The 12,652-nt window shown below is 45.9% G+C and overlaps 1 protein-coding gene across 1 annotated transcript in view; it reads right to left on the minus strand.

The window, feature by feature from the left end:
• NR3C2 (nuclear receptor subfamily 3 group C member 2) overlaps positions 1-4,868 on the minus strand; it is a 368,626-nt gene extending 363,758 nt beyond the window's left edge. The window contains exon 1 of the mRNA XM_060095191.1: positions 4,787-4,868. The gene's annotated coding sequence lies outside the window, so the exon portion shown is untranslated. The remainder of the gene's footprint in view (positions 1-4,786) is intronic.
• Between the last annotated feature and the right edge of the window lie 7,784 nt (positions 4,869-12,652).

Here is a 12,652-nt window from a genome sequence, read left to right on the forward strand (position 1 = left end):
TGCAATTAATGTTACCATTTCCCAATATAAGGTCATCAAGTAAATGATCACAGGCAAAATAACTTAAGAATTACTTGCAAAACAATAAGATTTTCTTAAAATGGATTAGTGATGAAGATAATTTAATATCAATTCTATAAAGTGAAGAGTCTCATATCCTGATTAATTAAGCTGGTCCATAACAGAGAGGCTGTATGACAACTTGAGAATATCAGGACTCCAGTCTGTATTTCAGTCCTGGCAAGGACTCTGACATGCAGCCTGACCTAGCAGTACTTCTGCTAAAACGACTCCCAACAGACAGCCAGTTTCAGTCTCAACAGTTAATGGAGGAAGTTTGAGATGGGCCCTGACAATTTATGTGTTCATTCATTCAACAAATATTTACCCAGTATGTGCTACATCCTGGGCCTACAAGTAGTCACTGAATCTATAGTGATAAACAAAACAGGCCCAGTCCCCATCCTCAGGGAGCCCACAGGATTGTTTTACATATACCATCTTACTCACTGGCTCTCTCTATAAATTTATTTCATAGATAGAATAATGATAATAGCCTATATTTATATAATTCTTATGCATTATATCATTCAATGCCATATTACAAGCCTTTCACATATATTAACTTATTTACCCTTATAAACAACCCTACAAGACTGGCAAAAGTATTATCCCAAATGATACAACTGGGGAAACTGAGGCAGGGGCCACACAGCAGAGCTGAAATTTGATCCCAGGTGTCTACACCAAGCTATCTCAACCTTGGCCCTATTTGGGACCTGATAATTCTTTGTTGAGATCTGTCCTACGCATCATAAGATGTCCAGCAGTCTCCCTGACCCCTACCCACTAGATGCCAGTAGCACTTCTCCTCCCCCGTTGTGACAGCCCAGACTGCCTCCAGACCTTGACAAATGTCTCTGGGGCTGGTGGGTGCAAAATCACCCCTGGTTTGAGAACCACCACTCTAAAGAAACATATCTCAAAGAAAATTAACTCACTCTTAATAAAACTTCATTTGTGCATTTTGATGCATAAAACTCTTAAAATCTTTAAGTATGCATTTTTCAAATCCTTTCAGGTGTGTAAACATTCTCTGACCCAAATAAAGGTCCTGATCTAAAAGATGCAGTTTCTGAAGTTCTGAATACAAATATTACTTTAGGCCTCTCAGTCCTCTCCCCACCAACTTCTGCCACTCACAATCTCCATCTGCCCTATGTTCCCCTCATTACAAAGAGACTAGGACGCCTTTTTGCTCCAGAAATTATATTAATTATCATGGAAAAATAATGTAATGACTCTACTAAATAAACTGGCATCAGATATTGCAGGGCTCACTGACAAAATTTAATACCCAAATTGTCCAAGTATCATAATTACCTCTTACTTTTCTGTACTCTACACTAGACTTTAAGTTCCCAGAAGGCACTTTATCAATTTTACCACTGCATCCCAAGACGACAGCATAATGCAAATTTAAAAAGATAAACTATTATAACATAATCAATACTCAGTAACTTGTGAATATTAAAATCTCCCAATTATGCAGTGTGCTTTTACTTAAGGAACATTTTTCTATAAATTCCTAATTACAAATCAAATCACAAAACAGTGGAAAATAAGTCAAATTACGAAGTTTGAGGACGTAATCTAGTAATTCCAGCTGAAAAAAATTAGTGTGGATGAAAGCTAAGTGAAAGTTGAAAAAAGAAAAAAAAGAAAAATATATATATATATATATAGTGAAATGGGACCAAAACAGCTAATACTGGCCTTTTCTACCTTACTGAAAAACCATTTAATAGTAGCCATGGGTTGAAAATACCAGTAAATATTATGTGCTGCTTCTACTTCTACCTGAGAATATTCTGTCTTCCCCATAGCAAACTTGAACAGATGTATATCTAAGGTATAGATGTTTCAGGTCCAAGTTCATTAAACACCACAAGAAACATGTCTACTCCTGTTCAAAACTGAACACCACTGTGTATCATTCCCCCACCCCCAACCCTGTCCCTAAACCCACATTCTCTGTCTTGGTGAACTGCGCCACCCTCTACCCACATGCCCAGAAGTCACCCTTGCCTTGGCACCCTTACCAAAGGTCTCCACAGGCTCACCCCTCCTCACTCCCACACCTACAGTATCGCTCCTTGCCCACCCCCCCAGGCAAGAGAACCACCTGCCCTGGGTCTGAAGGGCCATCCTCATCCAGACCCCTCTCCAAAAATTCATCCTCCAAATTGTCTTTTGGAAAGCATGATCACTCACTGCCTTTTTTGCAGTTTCACAGTGGAAATTTGCATGCTAAAACTCCAGGGAAGTTCCACGGTACAGAAATCTGTTTCCTTTTTAATCCAGAGTCCTCTAAATAATTTGGTCACTGCACCTTTTTTTCACAGAACACATACTAGCAGGCTGAGGGACACTTTTCATCACTCTGCCTCAAAGCAGGAGCCACGGATACATAAGGCTATGTGAAGATTTGAAGAGAATCTCTACTGGAGCTGACGGGCAAGAACCATCTTAAAGCAATCTACAAGGAAGCACCTTGTCAGCTAACATCATGCAGGTGATCATAACTTTCCAAGTCCTGCCTGGCTAGCCTTGAACTCTCTTGACAATAACATAAACCAGCCTGCATTTCACCACACTACTGACAGGTCTATCATTAGAGAATTTGCAAAAGGTTTTGCTGAAATCTATTACATTAGCTTTGTTTAAGGTATTCTCATCTACCAACCTAATGCACCTCTCAACAAAGAAAATAGAGTAAAGGCTGGTAACAAACACAAAAGAATGGAGGACGTCAGCATGCTTCCACTGCAAATATTTTTAAAGACTGGGTTTTTAAAAGAATATGATTATTGAAGTATTTTATGCTGAATTCTCCCAATTATCTTAATTAAGATAACAAATGGATCAGTTAGGTAATTATTTCCTACAGTGTCCAGGAAATCCAGGCTGTCTTTTTAAAACCAGTATAAGGACCATGGCTTGAACAGAATTTCCTGAACTTACTAGTGAATACTCAAAATATTAGTTGATGAATATGATCCTCATAGAACTTAATATCCAGATGGTAAAGGGAAAGTTTTGTTACTAAAGTATAAGATGAAACAGATACCAGTATACAAATCTAGCTTATATAAAATCAGATTTGTCTCCCTTACAAATGGAAACTGTTAACAGAGACTCCCTTGAGACAAAGACAAAAACCATGAAGACCCCTTAATTTTCATGCAAACGGCCTCCCCCTCCCCCCCAAAATAAAGGAACTTTCACATAAGGAATGTAAGGAAAAGCACTGATAGTTCTACCTTAAGTCATATATATGCTCGTAAACACTATTTTGCAAAGGAAAACCCTGACTTTAAAATTTTATATTTTACAGACTGTGTTAAATTGCTGTTTTCCACAAGGAAGTAGTTTTTTTTTTTCAGGAATATTAACAAGGAATCTTGCGAATTTATATTTTATCTGAAAACACTTTCACTTTTACTACCCCCCAAACATAGTTCCCTTCAAATGCATCATTTTCTATAGTTATTTGACTATAATGACATCTTAAAGACAGAACCTTAAGAATTTCATAATTTGCACCAGTTGCATAGTTGTAAAAGTTCACTGTTTGTAACTATTTTGCTGTCTTCCCACCTACATAACTATTACTATGTTCCTCTTTTTTTACAGATGAGGTAAATGATAGAAATCAGCCCAAGGTCACCTAAGGGAGCCGGAGAACCAGTTAGAACTGAACACATCTGATTTCTATTCACTCACCTAATTCACTGAGCCACCTGATCTTTCTAAAAGCCCCGAACTAAACTATTTCTTCCTTAAAGGAAAAAACTCCCCTTCAGATTATTTTTAAAAACTTCTCTCCTCAAGCATTTCCATGATAGCGTGCTATGAAGTCAAATATAAAATTAATACTTCCCAGAACTTCACAGATGGAGAACGCTGTTATCATTACTATGTAAATATGATCAATAACAGCACTTAGAGACATGGCAATTCAAATGTTAAAGGGCAATTACTGCATTTGAAATTAAGTGGTTTCAAAAACTTGCCTGCTATCAAGTTTTCCTACTTGAAAACTTGTTATAATAAATAGTTAAAACTGTTGGTGCCATAAACCATTAAGATTTAAACCTGGCCTTTTAAAATTCATTAGGAAAAGCTGTGCACCTAAATTCAGTAGCAGGGTACTGATGCCACCAAAAGAAGCCTCATCCCTTCTAGGATGCCTTTAGAATTCCAACTGATGCCACAGAAAGCATAATCTCTTTCAGGAGTTTCGTGAATACTAAGGAACGGGAAATGCACGAATTTCCAGAGCCCCTTTCATACAGGATCTATCAGGATCTGATATCTCCTTCAACTGCCCTTTTACCGCTACACCTCCGGCTGAGATTTGGGTGCTTCCGCAATTGATAGAGGAAAGAAATATTATTCAAACGTCCTTTAAAAACTGTACAAGGAAAACGATCCGAAATTCATCTTTGGGTAAAGGGAAGGGTGGTAGATCTCCCACTGCCAAAGCCGGTTGAAAGCTGCTCGTTAGAGGGCATTTATCCAAAGTGGCCAAACTTTCCCAAAATAGTCCTCTGGCGGTCAAAGGGGAGAAAAAGTGGAAAACCAAAACAAAACAACAAGCACACAGCACCCTACTGACTGCCTCCGGATTACGCAGCCACTTCTCCCTGCAAAGTGCACGCTCCCGCGCCGCGGCCGCACGCCGACCCGGGCAAGCGGCGCCCAGCCGCGCACCCGTACACACCTGCCTCGGCCGGGGTCCGTCTCACGGCGTCTACCTGTTGCAGCGCTCGCCAACGCCACGACACTCCTGCTGCGGAGCCCCCCTAAATCCAACCACATCCAGGCCAGCGAGTGCCGCTCTCCCTGCAGCGGGAGAGTCCGAGGCAGCAACGCTCTTGCACCCAGGTGACTGCACGCGTTTCCTCCGAGCGGCCTGAAGTTGGCTTACGTCTTCCCAGTCCAATGACACCCCGGGCGCGGAGGGGCGGAGAGGAGGGGGCACGGGTAGGGCCAGAGCGGGCGAAGTAGGGAGGGAGAGAGCTCGAGAGGGCGGGCAAAAGCCCGGAGGGGGAGTGGGCCAGCTCCAGGGCCGGCCCTTTTAAAAGCCGGTCACATGTCCAGATAAAAAGTTCAGGTTGCTATCCCGCCTCCCTGGGCCTTTCCCATTGGCCCGGAGGGAAGCAAGTCTCCAAGCTGCACGGGTCAGGCGGGCTTCTCATTGGACAACTCCAGCTGTCAGTCACCAGGAGGGCGACATGACTGATACAAAGTTGCTGCGACACAGCCTGGACTCGGCAGCTCCCTTAAAGCCGCAGAAGCGGTGGCCGCTTGGGGTGCAGGGCAGCGGCTACGCCACTAGGTACCCTCCACTCGCGGCCCCCCGCCCCCATCGCTCGACTGCCCCAAAGTTGCTCACGCCCACCTGGTTCTCCTCCTGGCTAAACCCAGTATGTCTGGAAAGACGTGAAAAGTCTGGTGACGCGGAAGAAGTCGGTTTTTCCGAAAGCCAGTCAAGGTGCCGTCCCCTGTCGCTCTCCACCTGCAGCTCCAGGTGAGCGGCAGCCCTGGCCCAGGCGCCGCCCACCGCGTCCGCGCTCAGGGGACGACTCTCAGTGGGCTTCTTCAGACCCCCGAGGTTCCGCTCCCCGCCCCTCCCGTCTGTCTGCCGAGTTACCTCTCAGACGAGAAGCCGCAGCGTCCGCTGCCAGCGAGCAAGAGGATCACGTTCCCACTCGATTTGAATTTCCTTGCTTTAACCGTGCCGGAAAAGCGAGTGATTTCACTGCAGCCAAAACCCTTTAAACACAGCTTCTCTCCCACCTCCCCCACCCCCCAAAAAAGTGCCAGGCTCAAGAGCTGCTGCACTCCTTCCTTATAATTTTGTTGCTGTATTTATTACTTTCGTATTGGATTTTTCCACTAGTTCAATTTGAAAGAAAGCTTACCATCTAGGAGAGTCACTTCTTTATAATGGGGGGGTGCACATAATTGGGAGAAACAAACGGGAGTGGGGAAGGAAACAAACTGTCTTCTAAGGATCAAGTGTCTGCAAGAAGAAATTTCGGTTTCCCTCCAATCGCCTCCACCTCGATTCTCCTCCCGCCCACCCAAACGCTGAAGCTACTAAGCGAAAGGATGGGCTTCTTAACTTTGATTTCTAAGGACTTTGAGGCTCCGCATATGAGGCTCCGTTTTAGATTCCCGGCTGGCCCAGAGTCAGCACCAGTGACGTACACACCTAAATCTGGTCCCCCGGCCCTTGGCGACCCGCAGCCCGGCGGCGGCAGCTGTGCAGCCTCCCACCTCACCCTTGCCCCGCACCAGCCAAACTCGGAAGGGGGGAGGGAGTTAGCCCTGTGCTCAAAGGCCCCTCCTCTCCTTACAGTTAATTAAGCTTTAGGATTCAGACCCCTAACCCAGGAAAACTCGAACTCTCCGCCGCTCCAGGTAGGAAACTCCCTGGCTGCGGGAGAGACGGCGGCGGCGCAAGAGAGCTGGTCCCAACCCCCGACTCTGGTGCTCAGCAGTCCCCCGCGCTGAGCGGCCCCCTGCGCACCAGCAGCCGGGAGTCCCCGCAAGTGTCCCAACTTTCCCGCGGGGCCCCAGGTCATGCGCGCTCTCCTGGCCAAACGAGCAGCCGGGCATCGATCGCACCCAAGGCCGAGCGCGGGCGGCCGTCAGGAGCGAAGGGAGTCCCGGACCTAGCGCCCGCGCACGAGAGGAGACAGCGGCTCCGCCTGCGCCGCCGAATTATTCATTATTAAAGGAATGGACGTGTCTCTTTTACCAAGTTTTTACCTCCTTTACGGAGGGTTGGTCTTGCCCTGGATCTCAGCTTTTTGCAGAATCTAGGTTAGAATCTTGCAGGGAGAGCCGCCGCGATTGCTCGCCCGCCGCCCAGCACCCGCGCCCGGAGGCGGCCCGGCGGGCACCTCGTCTCCTGCCCGCAGCCCACCTCGGTTCGCCAACCCGCGCCCTCTGCGCGGACCATGCCTTCCCCGGGGCCGCCCTGTGCTCCGCGCACCCCCCCCCCCCCCGCCGCTGTCAGCGCAAAGTGACTGTCGCCGCACTCACCTTTTCTAGGACATGGTGGGGAGGCTGGGGCACGGGGGGTGGGTGGGGGCAACCAACTCCCGCCGCCGCCGCTACTGCCGCCACCAGCAAGTCCAATATTAGCAGATCGGCGGTAAGGATGGAGAGGAAGAGAATCCCGGCAGTCGCACTACTGACGGTGGGTAGAGCAATAGAGCAGTAGTGTCGTTACCCGGCAGGAGGAGGCGAGGCGGCGGCGCCAAATCGCGCAGAGCGGGACGCGGGCGCCCGCCCGCCCCCAGCAGCTGGCGGCCGGGCCTCAGGCGGGCCCCTCTCCCGGGGCTGCTGGGTCTCCTGGGCGGTGACGGCGGCGGCCCTGGGAGCCGGGAAGTCCGGCGGGATGACCCCAAGCCGGCCGCCCCGCAACGGGCTCTCCGCGCCCCCTCCCCAGGCCTGGGGTGGCCGGTGACAGCTCGGGCGGCTGTGTGTGTGTGTGTTAAGGGGGCGGCTGCAGGGGGAGCCCGCTGCGCCGCGGCCCCCTCGCCGGGTCACACCCTCACCAGCGGGAGGAGGCAGCAAAGCATCCAGCCACCAGCTGGTGGGAAAGGGGGCCGGGGGCTCCCGTGGCCGCCCTCCCACCCTGGCCACTGGCTGCGAGAGGCCGAGAGCAAACGGAACCCCAATGCACGTCACCCCACACCCCTCCCCACGGCTCCCCAAAGTCCAGCCCTGACCTCGCGCCCCGGCCTCAGGTGCAGTTCCCAGCCGCGGGGGGAGACGCGGGCTAGGGACCACGCGCGGGGGGCAGCAGGGAAAAGTTTCTTTTCCTGCTCCCCAGCTGCCCACCGGGCGAGGCTGCTCCTCTCCCCCCTCTCTCGGGATCGCAGCGCCTGTGCCCCACCCCCACCGTGGGGGGGGCGGCGAGGAAGGACAGGGTGTCTGCGTGCGGGGGAGAATGGCGAGGAGAGGCGAGCGCCACCGGTCCCCTCGCTCTGACAGCGACTCGGACGCCGCCGCCGCCCGCTCGGCCGAGCGAGCGGAGGAAGGGGCCGAGCGCCAGGACCCCTTCCACTCTGCTCGCCGAGCGCCGCGCGCGCCCCCGCGCCGCCCCGCGCGCCCCCGAGCCCTCCCGCCGCCCGGGCAGACACCTACGCAAACGCGAAAGTGAAAGGGGGGCGACCAAGCTGAGAGGGCGGCCGGCGGCTCACGGGAGCGCGGCGGGGGGCGGAGGATGGAGCTGTGACCCGCGGTCCCGGGATTCTCCAGCTCCGGCTGCCCTGAGGAGCCGCCTGTGCCTCCTGGCTCCGGAGTCTCCAGAAGTCCCACGTCCTCCACCCCCCACCCCGCCCCCCCCGCGCCACACAGATCACCCCCATGAGAGCAAATGTGTGCGCGTGTGTGTGCGTGTTCACGAGCACTCACGTGTGGGAGAGATACGCTTCCGCCCCAGACTCTTCTACCTCACCGTTACACTTACCCTTAGCAGAAGATTTGGGGTGGGCGGGGGCATGCATTGTCAATATCACTACCACTTACAGGCTCCCCTGCTTCTGGTCCTTTAGGACTCAATTAAACCCCAGGAACTGACCACATACGCCCCTTTCCCGGCTACACACTTCTTTTCCTACAGGCTTTACTGACCCCTTCCCCCTGCCCTTTGATGGGTTCTTTCCCGTTTTCTTCCTAAATAGCTGTGAAAGTTGTTAATCCCTTCCCACTGTGTTAAACACGGAGCTGCCCTGCTAACACAATCACTATGTCTCTTCAACCACAATCCCACTGTCCGAGTCTCGAGCTATCCATTGCGTCGTCACCCATACAGTGCTGGCACTACCCTGTTCTTGCATGGCTCAAGGTGGCATCTGGCCTGTAGCAAAAGAACATTTTGCCTGTTTCCTTATGGGTAGGGAAGGTGAAGTTCTTAAGGTATTATGTTTTAGGTGAAATCAAGAAAACAATAATTAAATGATACATTTTTAAAATTAACAATAAATATTCAATGAACTTTAAAAAGCACCTCCATGTAGAAGTGTATTGACTGCAAAAACTGAATTTTGAACTGCATCAAAAATAGGATGGATGGACACTGATGGATTGATATAATGGTCAGAAGGATGAGCAGTTATGTGATTAAAGCATGTATATTGTACAATACTAGTGGTAGAATCTAGGTGGTGGTTTTTTGTATGTTTGCAATTTTTCATAATGAAATGTTAGAGAAAAAAACCCTCTTTAAGGTAACTTTTGTAATGTAAATTCCGTTTACAAAATCGATAAATTAGGCATTTGATCATTCTTTTCCCCTTTACAAAACGATTGTCCTTAAACTTTTTTTACCTAGGTACTCCACCACTATTTTAATCAGTAATTTCTATTACAAACATCTTGTCAGGGATCAGACTCTGTTGTAAAGCGGGGTTATAACTGCAATATTTTAGAAATCTAGAAGATTTCTTCCTGCGTTTTTCTCTTGTCCAATTTCAAATTTTAATCTTCCATGCTTTAAAACAGTTTCGTATTATAAAACTAAGATGGAGTTTTTAAGCATTTATATATATTCTTTTGAAACTTTTTCACACCAAAATAGCTTGTGGGGAGGTCCATATGCCCATGTATATCAGCTTCTCTTATCCTTCGACAGAGATGTTAGGGGATCTTGCCATTACTAACAGACAAAACTTTATTTTTGGAAATCTGAGTATTTGGGTATTTGCCCAAACTTTTGAACGATTAAGTTTCCGTCTTCTCTTCATTTTCTTTTGCTGGCTGTAAGAGGTGGTCTTGTGCCACCCTAAAAGGAAAACAGCTCCAAGATAAGATCTGTGGCTCCCTCATCTGAAGAAAAGGTGGCACTGGTTTTGCTGGGAATCACCCCACAAGTAATGTCTCTGAGAGACTCCATCAAAGATGGAGATGCAGGTTTTTCTGGTTGTTCAGAATATTCTTTGTTCCAATGCTCACTAATAAAGAGCCCTATCAACTTTAAAAATGTACGCCTAGAAATGTCATTACTTGCTGTTTTTTAAGCTCTTAACAAACTTTTTTCTTTTCATCCTTTTAGATGTATTTTTTCTTTGCAAAAGGGTAGAAATGTTTTTAAGAAAAATAAAAATTAAGAAAGGAAAAGCACAGAAAAGGACATTAATTTCATCTCCAAATAGTTGGAGACTATTTACATCTGCCAAATAGTCTCAAAGCTTGAAGCAGCATAAGATCTGTCTGTCCCTTTTGACAATTGTTCACCCTCCTTGCACAGTCGCTGTACCTCAGGACACCTCCCTCCCTCATCCCATTAGTGTCAAACTCCCTGAGGTTTGCTACCATAAAGTGCACGACTCTGCGTTTGCAATTTACATGTGTGACGTCACATCCTCTATTATATAACTTCAGATACAAAGCTTAATATCATCTAAGTTTGTGTTGGAAAAAATCCTCCCTTGCTCTTTATTTCAGCTTTAGCAGAACCACCCCTTAGTTCTCTGATCCAAATCCCACTTCTTCAAACAGCTGACACTGGGGGGAGAAAAAAAAGGCATGGAGTCGTTTAAGCCGAGAAATTTTAAGCAACCCCCCCAAATTGAATATACTTTGAAATGTATTAAATACCACTCCTTTATATCTTTATTTACTGATAGGAAAGTAAAGCCCATTAAGTATCATATAATTTAATTGTATTCAATAATTTTAAGAAGTTAAAGACTAAGCATTTGGTCATAGTTAACTTCATTAATAAGCCTAGTCATGCTGGCACTTTTTTTTTTTTTCCTGTCTGTTACCAGCTGTTGGAAAGAGTTGAGAAAGAGAGAGTCAGAGAGAGAAAGGAGGGGGGTGTTGGAGAGAAAAGATGAATAGGAGAATAATATAAGATAGAACTTCTTTGTTTGTTGCAAAACACATGTTACAGTTTATAAACATTGCAAGCAAATAAGAAATTGTGGACCAGAAGAGAAATACAAAACATATCAGAGTTTTTGTTAATATCCAAAATAGACCAAATTCAATTTTCTGGACTACTTGGAATATTTTATTAGCTTTGCTTACTCATTAATTTCCATATTTGTTTACCAAACTATTTATTCAGCTGTCTACCTTAATTTCATTTGTAGTCATTTTAAACAGAAAACACACAAACCTCATACATTTCTATGACCAGATTTTGAGATGACAGAGAACCAAACAGCACATGCATCACAATTAGTATGCCATATTATTAGAAGCAAATCAGATTTCACTGTGCCTACACTGATGTTCTAAATTTAGAAATAATGTACAGTAGTTGAAAAGGGGGGAGGGGTAGGAACTCAGAGCAGTGTATTTTAATAAAAATAAAGATATTTGCAATTATTCTTTCCTTCTCTCCTCTTTTTCTTGGTTTAGTGCAGGAAATTCATCACCTTTAAATAACTGTGCTAATCTTATATAAATAACTGCATGGTTTGTGGGCTCATTAGAATTATGCATCAAGGCTGTTTCTCTGATATTATGTGCAATAACAACCGCAGAAAAGTGAAACAATCCAGTGGGTCAGGTGTGGGAAATAAGAGTCTTTGTCGAACTTGATGAAAAACTCATTTAGAATTTCTCATTAGGACTTCACAGGAGCAGTTATCTTTTCAGTAGTTGGTGCTATATTTTTAGCAGCATTTTAACAGCTGTCAGTAACAACTAAGACAACATTCTGATCAACACTTTAAAAAAAATTCTAACAAAGATGATTGCAAAGAAACAAAATGCTTCAGGGTTTAAATGTTTAGCTCTGAAAGCAAAAACAAAAAAGATATTTTCTTGTGACGTAAAATGTTAACAATGCATCAAGGGCAGGCAAAAAGGTATCCACATAAAATGAGGCCAAGTGAATTCTTAAGTTTTCATTTTCTGATGCCTAGGTACACATAATAAAGGTTAATTTATTCTTGAAAGGTGTGTTCAATGTCAGAAACAGAAACCTCAGAATAAGATAATGTGCACTGGATCTTGTCATATATTTGCAAGTAGGTCAGGAATAGCCATGTGGGCACCCGAAAGGAATAAAATTTTCTCCCTAACATTAGAGTTTATAAAGGGGGTTATCACATGTCAGATATATGACACTGGAAATAGCAGACAGAAAAAATGTAAGAGGCTTCATGACAGATGTCATCTTTATTCCTAAAGATAGAGGTAAATTTGCTGTGGGTAATGCATTACAAAGCAAACTAAAACTAATCTCTTCAAGTGTCAAATTTCCCTTTCATCTGCAGTCTCCCCAAACTGAGTGATTTTTGTTCTAAGAGAAGTAATGGTATATTATTAAAGCAGCCTACTGAATCATCCTATCCAGAGGTCATCTGCTCATTTCGAGGACCTAATCCAAATTTTGAGTTTGTCCCAACTAAGGCAGCTGAGTATTTCCCACTTCATCTAGCTGGCATGGTGGGGAATGAATGCATTCTTAGATCAAATGATATTTTTATTATATTGCATTTGTTTTTTTTCCCGAATCCTTGTGGGGGCACCGATCTACTAGCTCTTTCAATATGAAGCCTTTTTAACTGCTTGGTAGGACTTCGTTCAACAGACATGTGAAATTTTCATA

This window comes from Mesoplodon densirostris, chromosome 1 (genome assembly GCF_025265405.1).
Source record: "Mesoplodon densirostris isolate mMesDen1 chromosome 1, mMesDen1 primary haplotype, whole genome shotgun sequence".
NCBI lineage: Eukaryota > Metazoa > Chordata > Mammalia > Artiodactyla > Ziphiidae > Mesoplodon > Mesoplodon densirostris.